The sequence below is a fragment of the Lampetra fluviatilis genome, chromosome 39 (assembly GCF_964198595.1).
Source record: "Lampetra fluviatilis chromosome 39, kcLamFluv1.1, whole genome shotgun sequence".
In the NCBI taxonomy this organism is placed as follows: Eukaryota; Metazoa; Chordata; class Hyperoartia; order Petromyzontiformes; family Petromyzontidae; genus Lampetra; species Lampetra fluviatilis.
In genome coordinates, this window is record NC_136313.1 from 4,678,636 (window position 1) to 4,693,459 (window position 14,824).

The 14,824-nt window shown below is 45.7% G+C and overlaps 1 protein-coding gene across 2 annotated transcripts in view; it reads left to right on the forward strand.

The window, feature by feature from the left end:
• Positions 1-14,824, forward strand: part of LOC144946031 (leucine-rich repeat and immunoglobulin-like domain-containing nogo receptor-interacting protein 3) — a 154,837-nt gene that overhangs the window by 25,919 nt on the left and 114,094 nt on the right. For both annotated transcript variants that reach the window (XM_078874769.1, XM_078874770.1), the window contains exon 2: positions 10,914-10,991. The gene's annotated coding sequence lies outside the window, so the exon portion shown is untranslated. The remainder of the gene's footprint in view (positions 1-10,913; positions 10,992-14,824) is intronic.

Here is a 14,824-nt window from a genome sequence, read left to right on the forward strand (position 1 = left end):
TCGCACTTCACCCTTTGGGTGCTCTGGGAAAAAAACATGACATGAATTCGAATTCTCACTTTCCAAAACGAGATAATGTTTGCATCCATAGACCACTTACGAGTTTAAAATAGTTTTTACTTACCCAGAATGCGTCGGATATCACCGCATGTTGGAAGCTCGTCAGAGTTGAGTAAATGCTTGGGGTTTCTAGGTATTCTTAGGTTTTTTCGGTAAAGTCACGTAGGTAAAGGGTTTCTAGGTGTTTGGGAATTAAGGTGGCCAGGAGATGACAGTGCCGTGCTATATCACCCATCGCAAGAGTGGGTGCTTTTCTGGTTCTCTCCCATTCATTAATGGCATTGGCCAAACCTTCCAATGCAAGGCCCGGCTGATAATAATAAAATAATCGCGACGCACAGTGAGGCTTTCCTGAGTCAATACATGGCATTAAGTGAGAACAATGTTCAACTTCTCTCTGTGCTTTAAAAAGGGCCATTGCTCAGAACGTCTGCAGGTTATATGAGTTTCTGTTCCCAGTACGTTTTTTTCATGATGAATGTGGTGTTTTTCAACTGCGGTTCAGTACATTTAAGTGTGAAGACTTTGTTAAGCTATGTGTGTTTACTGATATTCACTTTATGTATCAGTAATGGGGTCAGTGACCTGGCTCAGTGGTAGTGCAGCCGCCAAATGTTGTAGAGGATCGTGGTTCGATCCAACAGGATGCCCTGGTTAATATGCCGTCTTGCTCCACAGTGGGTCAGGTAGAGTGGGCCATTGTTTTTAATTAATTAGTTGTCCTCTCCCTGCACCTACGAATAGCATGGTTGGCTATGTACGGTGTGAAAGAAGTTCATCATACATGCATACATATGCATACATTGCGTTCCTGCGTCATGGTTCAAATTAGAAACATTACTGGCGAATGTATTCGTTAATTCATTGGGACACACATGACAATCGTTACCCCCTCCCCCCAAAAGCTTAGCAGGGCACTCCTGAAAATGAACGGAGATTTATTGAGCAAACAAGTAAAATGAATTATGCTCAAGTACTAGTTCTCTGACAGTTCTGAAGCACACCGTGGGTGCAGAGCGAGGAGACGTTTCGCTAACTCAAGTGGAAGATATTCCCATTGGAAGATATTCTAAATAGGAATAAGACTGTTGTAGTGAGTTACCTTAGCGCACTAGTAACCCTTCTGGTTCCGATGACGTACCAGAAGACAAACTAAAATAACGTAAATTTATCAGTACCGAGGCTCCCACAAGGCCATGCGGGAGGGCGTGTGGCACAGTTTGGCGCCAGGTGTCATAGAGTGCGGTCGTGTTGCTACAGTTATCTGCGGTGAGTACAATGTCTTAAAAACAACGGCGCGACGCCTTCCTCGTGTTCCGAGATTCAGAGGTGAATTGGACATCCACCCTGCAACTTGCAGATGTCCCAGGAACAGGAAAGGGTTAACAGCACATGCTCGTATGATACCACAATGGTGTGCAGAAGAGTCCAGGATTCCCTCGTTCTTTGCGAGGGATACGTTGTGGAGATGCTCGCGAATAGAACATTTCGTGGATAATCAAATTGGCATTACGAACACCTTATCTTTTGAATGAGTTACCTTAAATAAATACTTAAATTCGCTATTAATACCATGCAAAGTATCCCGTTACTTTATCTCTCACTTAATTTCTCGTCACTTAATCTCTCGTCACTTTATCTCTCACCACGTTATCTCATCACTTTCCTTCTCTATCTCGATCTCTCTTTTGATGCAGTAGTGCAGAGTTCCAGATGCGATTCGCGCATAGACACAATCGCGGAGAGAAAGTTGCCAAATAACGAGGGAACACCGTACGAGATTTCACACGGCAAATACATTCAGGTGGGGTAGGTCTTTTGGGAGACACGACTGCAATGTGCATTTTGAAGTTCGCAATGATCGGAAATATATTTTGCCTTATTATTGGTTCTTTCGGTAAAGTCACGTAGAAAGGAAATAATAAAATAATAATAATAAAACATAATAAAATACAATTCTCACAACGTTTCGGCCACAACGCAAGCAGCCGTCCTCAAGTGAAGAAACAGAGCTGTCGGAAAGACAGCGTCTTAAGCTCTGTTTCTTCACCTGAGGACGGCTGCTTGCGTTGTGGCCGAAACGTCGTGAGAATTTTATAATGTTTTATTTTTATTATTTTATTATTTCCCTTCTACGTGACTTTACCGAAAGAACCAAGAAGATGAATCCCTGCAGTCACGAAAGTTTTAAATCGAAAAATATTTTGCCTTCGGTATAAAAATGCAGCTGCCAGTGCACCGTTTTCGAGAAATTTCGATGCCAATAAAAATAGCTGCATGCGCATGAACCTGCGTAGACATGAACGCCTTGATTTCACGTGAACGTCCGGGGTGTCGTCCACTATCGACAGATGACAGCCACCACCGTTGAATTCATCTAAATAATCAACTGGTCCGGCATATGCTCAGAAATTGGCTTTACGCAGCGTGGACAAAATGTTTTGCGCTGTGCTACACTTTGCCTACCCCTGTTCAGTTGCACGGAAATGAGCGTCCGCCTCATTTGAGAGCGAAAGCGACCGACGCGTGAATGTAAATAAAGCGGGTTTGAAAATGTGCCAAAAAATGTAACAAAAAAATTCTCGAGTCAAGAGATTTGCCCTGAATTGATAAATCAAATTTCTGCTGGAATATATGCATGTATATATATTAGTGTGCATTTCTTTGAGTAGGTTATTCATGTGCAGAACCTTAATTCTGCCCATTGGCAGATGTGTCCAGAAATAAAATAATATATATATAAAAATGGCCTTTGGCTCTTTTTTTCTCTCAAAGGTTACAATCCCTTCACTTAACAAAAAATGAAAACACTGCATACATTTACACATGCCCAAAGCCTCCGCACGCTCGCTAATGCGGATTGTATTATGACGAATGCAATTATGTGCAGCGTTGGTTGGCTTTTCTGTTGGTTAGAAAAAAAAGCGATAATGGATGAATAATTGTGTTTTGCACCTATGACTCATTGCACATGTGCTATGCTGCAATTGCATATTCATCAACGGGAGAAAGAAACAAAAATAAAGACTTCCACCGACACTCGTTCGTGACCGTAAGGCAGGGGACACGCTTTAATTGACACGAACCAGAGACGTCTCGCTCTGCAGAAATGTTTAACCGTCAAGTGCGCTCAATGAAATACTGTCGCGTTTCAGAATGAGAGTCAGAATATTTATTTATACCGGAGGAATTGGATGAGCTATTAAGTAATTTTTCACAGATGTTCAGGAGCAAAACATACAAATTAAACGAAATCATCCCCCATCCTACCAGAGAAATTGTTCAGACTCTTGCACGAGAGCAATGCAATTCAGAACGTGTTATTAAACCAATTAAAACGTAATTTGCTCCTGCAATTGTGGTAGCAGCGTCAGTTGTACCACTTAAATCAGCAACTTCTTAAGCGCAATGCAATTTGTTTATGCAAGAAAGCCTCACTAACTGCTCGTCAACCTTCTCCAGGAGGGCCCTTTATGGAGCCTGTTTGGCCAGTTCCATTTATTGGGGTTAGGCAAGTGTGGGTGAGGGGGGTGCCTGGAGAGAATCCATACGTTTGAAGGGGGTAATGCTCAAAGCTCTGCACAGATGCAATTGATGCAATTCTGTACTTTCATATACTGGCCACCTTGCAGCCCCAAATCCTAGATCACGTGGTGTTTCTCAGGCGTTCTCCCAACCACGCACTCATTGAGTAGGCTCACATTTTCCTCAACTTCCGAGATCTGACGAGACAACGGCACGCGCAGGTTTATGTGGCCATCGGTGACCAAACAGTTGAAGATAAAAAGGAAGCTGCATGGAAATCCCCTGTAATAGGGATTTACCGTAAAATACCACTTAGTGGAAATTCAACGTTGGTCATGCTACGGAGAGAGTGGCACCCGCCATAGGCATGCGGAACCCCTACCACTGGCTTATGGCTGCCTACAGAAGTGAGTTATGCTTTGCCCGCGGATTGAGACATCGCAGAATTTCCTTTCGTCGTTCTGTTAAAATCGTGGACGGCTCCCATCAGCTGTGTCTCACGGCATACATTTTTTTTTAAACGCAACTACATGTCGAGGCGCTGTGCATGTGCGTGACGGGACCGCCCGAAAATAAAATGGGAAAACTATTTTAGAGGAAAGCTGCAATGGAAAACACTTCATGGAGAAGAGACAGTCACGGGCAGAGGGGAAGTTGAAAGTCTTGCACCTGGAATGTACCTGGAATGTAACTGGAAAGCAGTAGCACAGATGGCCAGATAGAGAGAGATGTCATGACTGTGGGGGAAGCAGCAGACAAGGAGTGACCTGCCATTAAGCAGAGCTTATACAGAAATGGTGAAACCACTCCCCCATCATCATCGTGCTGCTGTTAAACCCCCAATGGTTTCAAATGGTTTGGTGGCCCTCACACTGATGATGTTTTATCAGAGAAAGTGCCCCCCTCCTCCCCCCCCCTGAAAATGAGTGAAGAACACTGGGTTAGGATCTCGACGACGCATGAGGCTCGGGGGGGGGGGGGGTGTCGTGCATATGGAGGTAGTTAGGCCCTGCTGATCTGAGAAACGAGGGCGTAATAAGGATAAACTTGCTCATTGTTTGGGAATCGAACCGGAAGCCTCTAGATTGCAAGTTCAGCGTGGTAACCATTGCACCATTGGGTAGCGTTATGCCACTATTCAGGTGTGTCATCAAATGCGTTTGGGCGTATGCAAAACTTCCCTCGCTGCCTTCGTTTGACCACCGTCAGCAATTCTAGATTTGAAGCTTTCGTGACTGCAAGGATTCATATTCTTAGGTTTTTTCGGTAAAGTCACGTAGGTAAAAAATTTAAATTAATAAAAGTAAAATAAAATAAAAATCACGACGTTTCGGAGGCAACACACCTGAAGACGGATGCTTGTGTTGCCTCTGAAACGTCGTGATTTTTTTTTTACTTTTTTTAATTTTTTTTTTTTACCTACGTGACTTCACCGTCAGCAATATTGTGATGTACGGGTTAATCGTCACGGCTCATCTTGCCTCATTGTATTATGCAACTGGCCTTTGCATATCTTTTTCGTTCTCTGCGGTAAAACAAAAACATGGTAATAGAACCTGGGTTACCGGGATTAATGATTAAGTCCAGCAATAAACTACTCTCCCATTTATATCCGTTCAATTTCTCTACTAATCGAATAACACGAAATATCCATTTGAACCGGAAGTGATGGGTGGGACTCAGTGATGTCACGTATATTGTGTATGTTGCACTTCTTTTGCACCGCACACAGCCAACCGTGCTAATTGGAAGTGCGGGGAAGGAAAACAAACGAAAGGCAAAAGTCATCTCTAAAGAAAACAAGTTTTCAACTCAATGCATCACAAGCTGCATCGCGTGGCTTCTAAGGGCCGACACTTTTTCATATGGTGCCCTAATAATCGAGCAACACAAAATGTAGTTGATTATAATTGACAGTCGATTGATCGACTTAATTGATTGATCGTCGAAGATCGATGTGTGACCTTCATTCACATATAGCCCCATGCCTCGGTCCGCTTTGACACGCAAGCACATTCATATTCTGTTTAAATATTCAAACGAGTCGATGGAATACAGAATCACCATTTGCAAAATAAAACCAATTCCAATTAACCTTCTATTATGTGTGCACGATAAAACATCGGCACCGGCTTTTGATATTTTTTTTTCCATTTTGTGCACGTTGTCATTTTGTAATCAGTTGAATTAAATTAGAATAACTTTACTTCATCAATTCCATTTACTATGTTTTTGTCATTTAGAAATCCTCAATCGCATTCTCTTCAGGGGCTCTTTGCTGCACAGAAAATAATAATTTCATTTTCCCAAATGCCTTGTTATGGATCATGCCCTTTAGCCATTTCTTTCACTTTCCTTTGCACTCATTATAAACCATCCATGCAAATCGGTGAGACCAGAAACCATTTATTTGAAATTCCTCTGGAGATAAATGATTTGGTGAAGTCTTGGCCACTCTTCATGTTAATTTAGTTTAAGTAGTTTGCTTTCAAGTAATTTATGGAACTCTGACAAGACAATCTTGCACCAAACCTCTTGGATAATTGGGCAAAAAAAAGCATTTGTATAAATTACAGTGAATGAAAGAGCATGCAAAGTTCCGCTGGAGGTGATGTCATCATTACTTTTCAAGGTTAAAAGTTAAAGGTGCATCCCTGCAATTGCCCGCTCGCACCACTGCTGCTAGAAGGGCCTCTAATAGAGGGAGCTCTAGAGAGCACTCAAATTAGCACAGTTGGCTACGTACGGTGCGAACTAATTTCAAAGCACATACGTTTAACCCACTCTTTCATGCTGGCCAGATGTCTTGGAAGAGAGTACCCACGCTTTTCCCCACAGCAGGTGACCTACCAATCGATTGCGGTGTGCCCATATATACTGCTCATTGGACAGAGGTGGTGAGATTTAAGAAGTTTGCCGAATTGATTAATCTGCCACGCCGGCAGATCGAAACAAACCTGCGACCTCTCGATTACAAGTCGAGTGTGCTAACGGAAAATAAATAAACACCAATGGTGTTCATGATTGTATCCTCCGTAATTTAATGATCATCATCATCATAAGACGGTGGTTTGGACTCCTGCTTTGAAATGCTGGCAACTTAACCTTGACGTAGATGGTCAAGGTTATTGTTTGTTTTGCGGTAAAAAGCGTGAGTGATCTTCAAAAGCAAATAAAAAGGAAGCATTTGAAACAATGACAGTTGAGATGTATTGATGTATGTTGTTCTTCTTTCACACTGTACGTAGCCAACCGTGCTAAAGACAGCAAACTAAACTCAAAAAGCAGTTCTAAGGGAGTGATTTTTCAATCTATATTTAAAATGCATAGCTCCAGTGGCTTCCTCATCTCGGAAAGAAGAGCGTTCCAGACGGCCACAGAAGTGCATATACAGTGACCGTCTTTGTTCGACGGTTAGCCAATAGCCTATGCGAGGACGACCGGAGTTTGTGGTCAAAAATGCCAAGTAGTTACTAGTTCAATTAGTTGTTGACGTCCATAAGAGTTTTTTTGGGTTAGATCGCGTAAATATATAAATGTGTCGTTAAAACCCGCCACCACCGGACACAGCCAACTAGTAAGGGTTGTCACGTAAACATAAACGTGGCCAATTCGTCACTAGTACAGCACTACACCGATGTGTTGGAGAGCCAAGCCACAACATTTACAATCTAAGTACAACGTTTTGCCAGTAATTACAACTAGCTACATCAGGCGACAGCCAGATTTGTGGAGAAGTCTTACTGTTTCGTTCCTTATATAGAGGCGTAGATGTGTTGACCACCCTACTGCGCTCTTGCGCAATGTAGGGGGGGGGGTTACTGAGGTAACGTACATTATGCATGTGCATTATGCGAGCCCTTTGACCTTGTCCTTCCTGTCTCTTGTGTTTATTAAAATAGCCCTACCAACGGTAATGTAAATGACCCCGGATGACTCTGGAACAATTTTTTTGACTGGATTATCTGCCATTTTATACCGAGGCCCTATTTTAAGATTAGTTTGAAAATCGGATTTTTTTTTTCTTCCGAGAAAGACATATATGTGTGTGTTCTAGCTGTGTCTCACACGCCATTTTAAAACTGTATTACACACATGTTCACATAGGCGCATATGATTATAACACTGGCGGGATACTTGATCATTAACTGGAATGCTTGGTAAGATGGCATTAGTCGCAACGCAGGGAGGATTCCAACGTGAACTAAACAGGAGCCGATCCAAGTAAGTAAGGGCCAGGGTATCGGACATTTCTGTCAAACAATACATCAAAATTATCTTCACTGCAAATACACAATCCCTCACCTTTCTATGGAAGTCTCCAACCTTGGCAAAAGTCACCGCCACACCAAGCGATGTGGAGTCCTCATGGCGGGGGGATACATGTGGGCAGTGAGGAATTTAGAGCAAAGTGACAACAACAGGGGATTCTAGACTCCGTTCAAGCAAGATTAGCTTATGCATTTTCAGGAGTGAATTGTTTTGTTATCGAGAATTGTTGTTCGCGAGGAGGAGTAACTTTTTAGAAAATTACCCCCAGTTCTCAAGAGAACTCCCCCCCTCCCCACCCCTCAGGAAATTAAATGTGGCATCCCAGTTGCTGTAATATCCGAGAGAAACAGCGGAATAAATCACAAAAGTGATAGATTGCGAGGCTTGGCTTCTCGGGGGTCTAATGCGCCGTGTCGCCGGAGCCAGCCCAGTGCCTCCGATATCCCGGGTTTAAGCAGTGGGGTGCGACAGTTGAAAAATGAACATTGCCTCCTCACTCTGGAAGAGGATCTCATGGAGCACGGATCTGATGGTCTTAGCCTAGTCAGTGACGACTGCATGTGCATACACACACACACAAATAGACAACGACAAACATCCCGCTGTAGTTGTTAGTGCAACGCGCTGCAAAACCCAGTGAGCTGTGTTTGATTCCTGGCCACAACTAATGCCACGACAGCTTGCCTTGCTCCCCGTCCCATCGTACCTGGTGCAGTGCTGGGGAGGGAAAGGCGGCCGGGCAAAGTGCTGCTGGTCACACCACCCCCTTGCATGCCGTGCCGGCCTTCGTAATGAGTGGTGAGGTTTGCAGTGCAATGCGCTGACCACTGCATCGCCTCTCCCCTCGCACACACATCGTGACTTTCACGTCGTAGCTGACTTTATATTGGCTAAAACTCAAACTCTGAGAACCGAGACCCAAACATTTTCACAGATTGAGAACACTTTAGTCGATCTTAATTTTAGAGCTTTCGTGACTGCAGGATTACTCTTTGGTTCTTTCGGTAAAGTCACGTATAAAGATAAAGAACAAAGTATGCTATAAAATGTTTTATTAATTATTTAATTTATTATTTTATCTTTATACGTGACTTTACCGAAAGAACCAAAGAACACTTTAGTCATTTTGACCGTTCAACTTATTTGGTTAAGTGCGCCACATTGTCTACTCTTATGGATATCATCCTGGAATCTGTTCCCTAGCGTCTCACGTGAAACGGGGTTCACTTATTCACTGGTTCATACATCCGTAGTATTAACCAGGGCAGCCGCTCTGCTCGAACCGCAAACGTCTGCGAGAAGTGGTTAATGCGCTACTGCTCGTGACCCTGAATTGTGGCAATTCACTGAATAACTGAAAGGATTAAGAGGGTCTGGGGACGGTGGCGTGGGGGGGGGGGGTAATCAGTTTCACCCCAACACTGAACCAGCACCGGAAAGAATCCTGCGCTTGAGTATTTTTTTACTGCCGCGCACTTTTGCAAAGTTTCTGCTGCGTTCGAAGCTAATTGAGGGAGAAACTACCCGATGTCTCGCTCGGCAGCTGTTCGCTCTCAACGAACTCTCCCCCCGCTGTCTGCAGGGACTCACAAATAGAGTGCGGCTTTGCTTCGGCGGCTGACGCCAAATAACGCCATCGGTGTATAATTGGAAATTACAAAAAAAAAAACTAACACCGGTGAACTGGGCGTTCATGTTGTTCACCGCCGAGAGCGGGGGGGGGGGGAATTTAAGGGCAGCGCTTTCTGAACGCAAGGTGAACGCCATTGAACCGGCATGAATGGAGCCACTGGGAGAAGTCCCACAACACCGAATTCTTAGCCTGTTTAACGGTTTAATACAGGATGCGAAAGCGAGGTCGGAGCCCGTGGAAGCAATTCTCTGCGGCGCGCGCCTGCCACTCACCGCACTGATAATGGAAACGCCGAGAAGAAAAAAGAAACGACGGGGAAATAAAAAAGAAAAGCAAATCGCGCGCAGGCAAACGATTAAAAAGCCGCACGTATTTTTTTCGTACGTGAACAGTTCTTGTGCGGCAGTTATTTCACCGTGCTCCACCACGCGGGGAGCATAGACGTTGGAGCACAGTAGGGTACAATATGTTTGACGCACTGCCCTCTGACGACAACGTAGCCCCGGTAGCAGCCTACAAAAGCTGATTGAGTGGCGGTTGCACATTTCTCTAGGAAAAATAAAATGTCATACCTTAGAAGCCAAGCAGGGTCGAGCCTGGTTAGTCTGGGGAAATAGTGGGTCACCATGCATACCACGTTGTTATGGACAATATAACTATGTAGTGGTGAGTGCAGCAACATCCATTGTTGTATTGGACTTCTATGCTTCCCCTTCTATGCAGTCCACTTTCACTAACCCGCATCAGGCCACATGGCGACGTATGGTCAAATAACCCACGTGATCCACACATGATGAGGGTGGGGGAGCCCTCATCCAGCAGCAGAGCACTGTTTTGATGCATGGCCGGGTGGCTCGGCGAGAGAACGAATGGCTTGCAATCGGAAGGTTGCGAGTTAAAATCCTGGTTAGGGGTCGGCTCATCATTTCTACTAATGAGCCGACCCCTACCGATAGACAAACCCCCACCGTAGGAATGCGGAATTATAATATTCCTTAAATTTTATATAGCGGCATCATTAATGCCAACAGCATCCCACACCGCTGTACATTAATTCTATATAAGGCGCAAATCCCATATACGCGGCTGGCTACGCGTGGCAAGAACGAAGCCCAACACCAAGCAAATGGAGACCCCTACAACGAAATGCAAAATCGAAAATCAGCAAAAAACTAATTAAGAAATGGCACCAAAATTAAAAGCACAAGCAGAAAAAAGTAAGCAATGCAAAGAAATTCGTCCATCAGGAATACTCCACGAAGCAGAGGGGGCTTCTTCCGACAGTGAACTCAACATTGGCGCATGCGATGATGGATGAGTCGTGGATTACACGTGGCAGTTCCCCTCCATTGCTCACGTCCACCCAACCATTCGGTTGCCCGTGTGACCATCTGCTTTGATCTGTCTCATCCCTTGGCTCCAGGTGATCGGTGACGCACGTGCAAGGACATCGGAGCACGGTTTGGGAAGCACCCCGCTCAGCACTGACGCACCTGTGCAGGTGAGCGCGACCCTTCCTGCCACCCGTAGCAACAATCCCACACAAAAAAATGACTACAAACTATAAAACTATGTAGTGGTGAGTGCAGCAACATTCATTGTTGTATTGGACTTCTATGCTTCCCCTTTTACCAGGTAAGGCCCACTGAGCTACGTAGCTCTTTTTCAGAAGCGACCCGGCCACAACAGATAGCTCAACGAAGTGGCTTATCGTGATGGGGAAATTTTTAGCAGCCAAATATTCCAAATGCATGTTTCTAAATGTGGAGGGAAAAGCCAGAGGACCCAGGAGACAAATCCACGCGACCACGAAGAGAAGATGCAAAATTCAAAGATATAGGCGTTAGGGTCGGGATCGAGCCTACACCCTCCTGTATACCAGACGAGGTAGTTAACATCTCGCCACCAAGATCCCATGAAAATTCGCAACGAGCCCCGAGCAGTGCCTCGTATGTTGAACTCGCACCGTACGTAGCTAATCGGAGATGCAATTGGTCATCTGTGGAACGGCTCAGCATGGCGTGTTTGTCCGCCCCCATTTTTTTTTGAAACCATGAACCAGCTACTTGCTTGTTGCCCAGTTCGCGGACTTGGCCAGCACCGGTTTTTTTTTGTGTTCGTGGAAATGCAGCGTTGGATTATTTATCGACTGGCAGCTGAAATATTAATCGCGCTCGGTCATCATTGCGGCAGCGATTTGAATTGTAAACGTCATTCCGGCCGCACAATCGGTGGCGCATTCTTTGGGTGTTTCGGTAAAGTCACGTAGATAGGTTCAAAGAAAATAACAAAAAAAACTACGACGTTTCGATCGCAACACAGGTGGTCGTCATCGGGAAAAGGGTGAATGCGGAGGAGGAATTCGCATGCGCGGCGTGGCCACACACACACACACAAAACGGCAATTAAGGCGCCACGGTGCATTTTATGTTAATCGATATTGAACAATCTTGGGATTAGTTGAGGTCACTATTTAAATCTCTTGTGAAGCACAAGCACGTAATGAATGCCCGCATCGATGTGCATGCTGATGGTTGGGTGGGTGGGGGGGGTCTTTCCTTGCAAGTCGCCAAAGGCGGCCGCCGGGTTTCCTGCGGCTGCTGCTGCTGAATCCTCAGCATCCCGGGACACGGAAGTTGCTACGCGCTCCGATCGTTGTGTTCACTCGCCGTGACGCGCGCGGTGTCCTTCGATGAAAACAAATGATGTCTTCGTACGAGCCTCTTTCGCACCGTACGCAGCCAAACGCGCTAATCGGAGGCGCGGGGGAAGGACAATGAACTTGGACACAAGGAGCAATTGTAAGGAAATGTGTTTTCTTTCGATTTAAAGCTTTCGTGACTGCAGGGATTCATCTTCTTGGTTCTTTCGGTAAAGTCGTTGTCTTTATTTCCATTCTACGTGACTTTACCGAAAGAACCAAGAAAATGTGTTTTCAATCGAGATTTAAAAGTGGCACAACTTCAGTGGCTTCCGAATATCGGAAGAGATTTGCATCAGCGGTCCCCGATCGCAATGTCGTGTTTCGTCAAAATTAGTTCTTCGTCTAATTAAAAAAAAATATATCTATTTTGGAATATCAGAGCGGGTTTCACGTGCGTCAGAATGTGAGATGAGCTGTACGTTAAGCAGTGGGACGTGACCTCGCAGCATCTATATTTTACCGTGCCGCGGCTGAAAATGCCTCGGGTGGTGTTCGTGGAGTGCTGTTGTCTCTAAAATATGATAATCCCGTCAGCTTTTCGCAGCGCAGGCCACACCGCTCTGCTGTTGAGATGCCGAGAATTCAAAACCAGTTGACGGTTAACTCGCTCAAACAGATGCTGCTGGACGGTCGATTGGTTTAAAGTGGCCGATGGGTTCGTGGGCTTTCAATCGTGATTTTTATTGTGTGTAGAAACAGTCCGTGAATATAACTACTTTATTCTCACGGTATATTGTTGCGTGTCCGACCGTTGCATTTCCACGCTGAGGGGCCGTTCATAAATGACGTCACGCACCTGGAGGGGAAGGGGGGGGTCAGACATTTGTGACGATGTGTGACGAGGGGGAGGGGTTTGAGAAATGTCACGTCACATCAAAATGCGCAACTTTAAATGAATGTAGACAAAACGTTCTACTTAATTAAATAGACTTGTTAATAAATGTTTTCTCCTACAACATTAGAGTGCAGCGCCGCATTAAATACGCACTAAAATGACAATAGTTTAAAGCGATTTGAAGCATGTTTTATTTTCAAAATGGAAATATGGTTTTAGGGGGGTGGGGGGGGGGGCAGAGCTTTGTGACGTCATTTTTTAGGGGGGGGGTCTGACTTTTTTTGACGCCGTGTGACGAGAGAGGGGGGGGGGTAAAAAATTGTTCAAAATCGCGTGACGTCATTTATGGACGGCCCCTGACTCATGAAACGCGCACACCCAATGCAGTGTGTACGCATCGCGGGATGTTCACATATCCAACCCCTTTCACATATCCGCCTGCACCATATCGTTTGTTGTAAGGGAAAACACTTCACTCGGTCCGTCAACAAAGCCATCGCCGAAATGGCCCGTGATTCCAATGTTTTACAGTATACACAATTTTGTTTTCTTCTTCAAGCAAGCAAAACTCTTGACTGGCTGTGAATTTATGATGACCACTGTACCGCGCTTTGCTCTGCACTCGGGGCATGTGTGTTGACGTGGCTGTCTCGGGACCGGGACGTGTGTTAATTGCGTGCGTGCGATGGCGGTTTCATCTACACACGCCCAAGTCGGCGCGTACACACGAAACAGACAAAGATCCCCCGTGTAGCCTTAACAGATTGATGGGGCCAGTGTTGTTAGCGAGCACCTATGAAGGTCGGCACGGCACGCGAGGAGGTGGATGGCCAACATCACGGCCGACCGCCTTCGTCTCCCCAGGTACTTATTTAAGGCTGAGTCGACGTAGGGGATGCCCAGGACCGGCTTAGATAATTGTCACCGGTGCTGGCGTGAGCGGAAATCGAATTCGGATGGCCGGGTTCTTAGCGCAGCGCTCTCACCGCTATATTATGCGGATACGCACACAAAGACAAAGATCCCCCATATAGCCTGTAAGAGACTGTAGGGGCAAGTGCTGTTAGCGAGGCCCTATGTTGGTGGGCACGGCACACAAGGGGGTGGGTCGCCAACACCACGCCTGGCCGCCTTTGTCTCCCTAGTGGCGATGTTTACACATCGCACCAGGTACTCATTTGAGGCTGAGTCGACCTAGGGGATGCCCAGGACCGGTTCAGATAATCGTCACCGGTGTTGGCCGTTTGCGGGAATCGAACCCGGGTCGCCAGGTTCGTAGCGCAGTTCGCTAACCGCACACACGCGCGTACACACACACACACACGGACGCGCACGCTCTCCTAAATTGCATGGCCTCTTCGCTGTGGCTCACTTAAAAATCAATGCTTGGACCCCTGCACGCGTCCATGCATCATACCTCTGCAAATTGCCATTATTGTGGCTTAACGCACGTCGCGGGACGTAATGGGAATACAAAGAGAGAGAGAGGGAATCACGTGGCGTGGATGCAATGTTCGACGAAACGAGCTGCCCGTTTCGGAATGTTGGCGCTCTTCGTTGTTATGAGCTGTTGTGTATAAATAATAATAATAATAGTGATGGATTATTTGGTTAATTCGGCGTGGGCGGTGGTGCACAGCCACAGGTCACGCAAACGGGTTGGGTATTTTTTAGTTGTTGAATGTACCGTATGTGATTAATAACGGTAATCATACACAGCACATTGTCAATCCACTGCTAGACGAAGGCCTACCCCTCCACACGATGTTGGGTGCTGGGGCTGCGTGACCACGCG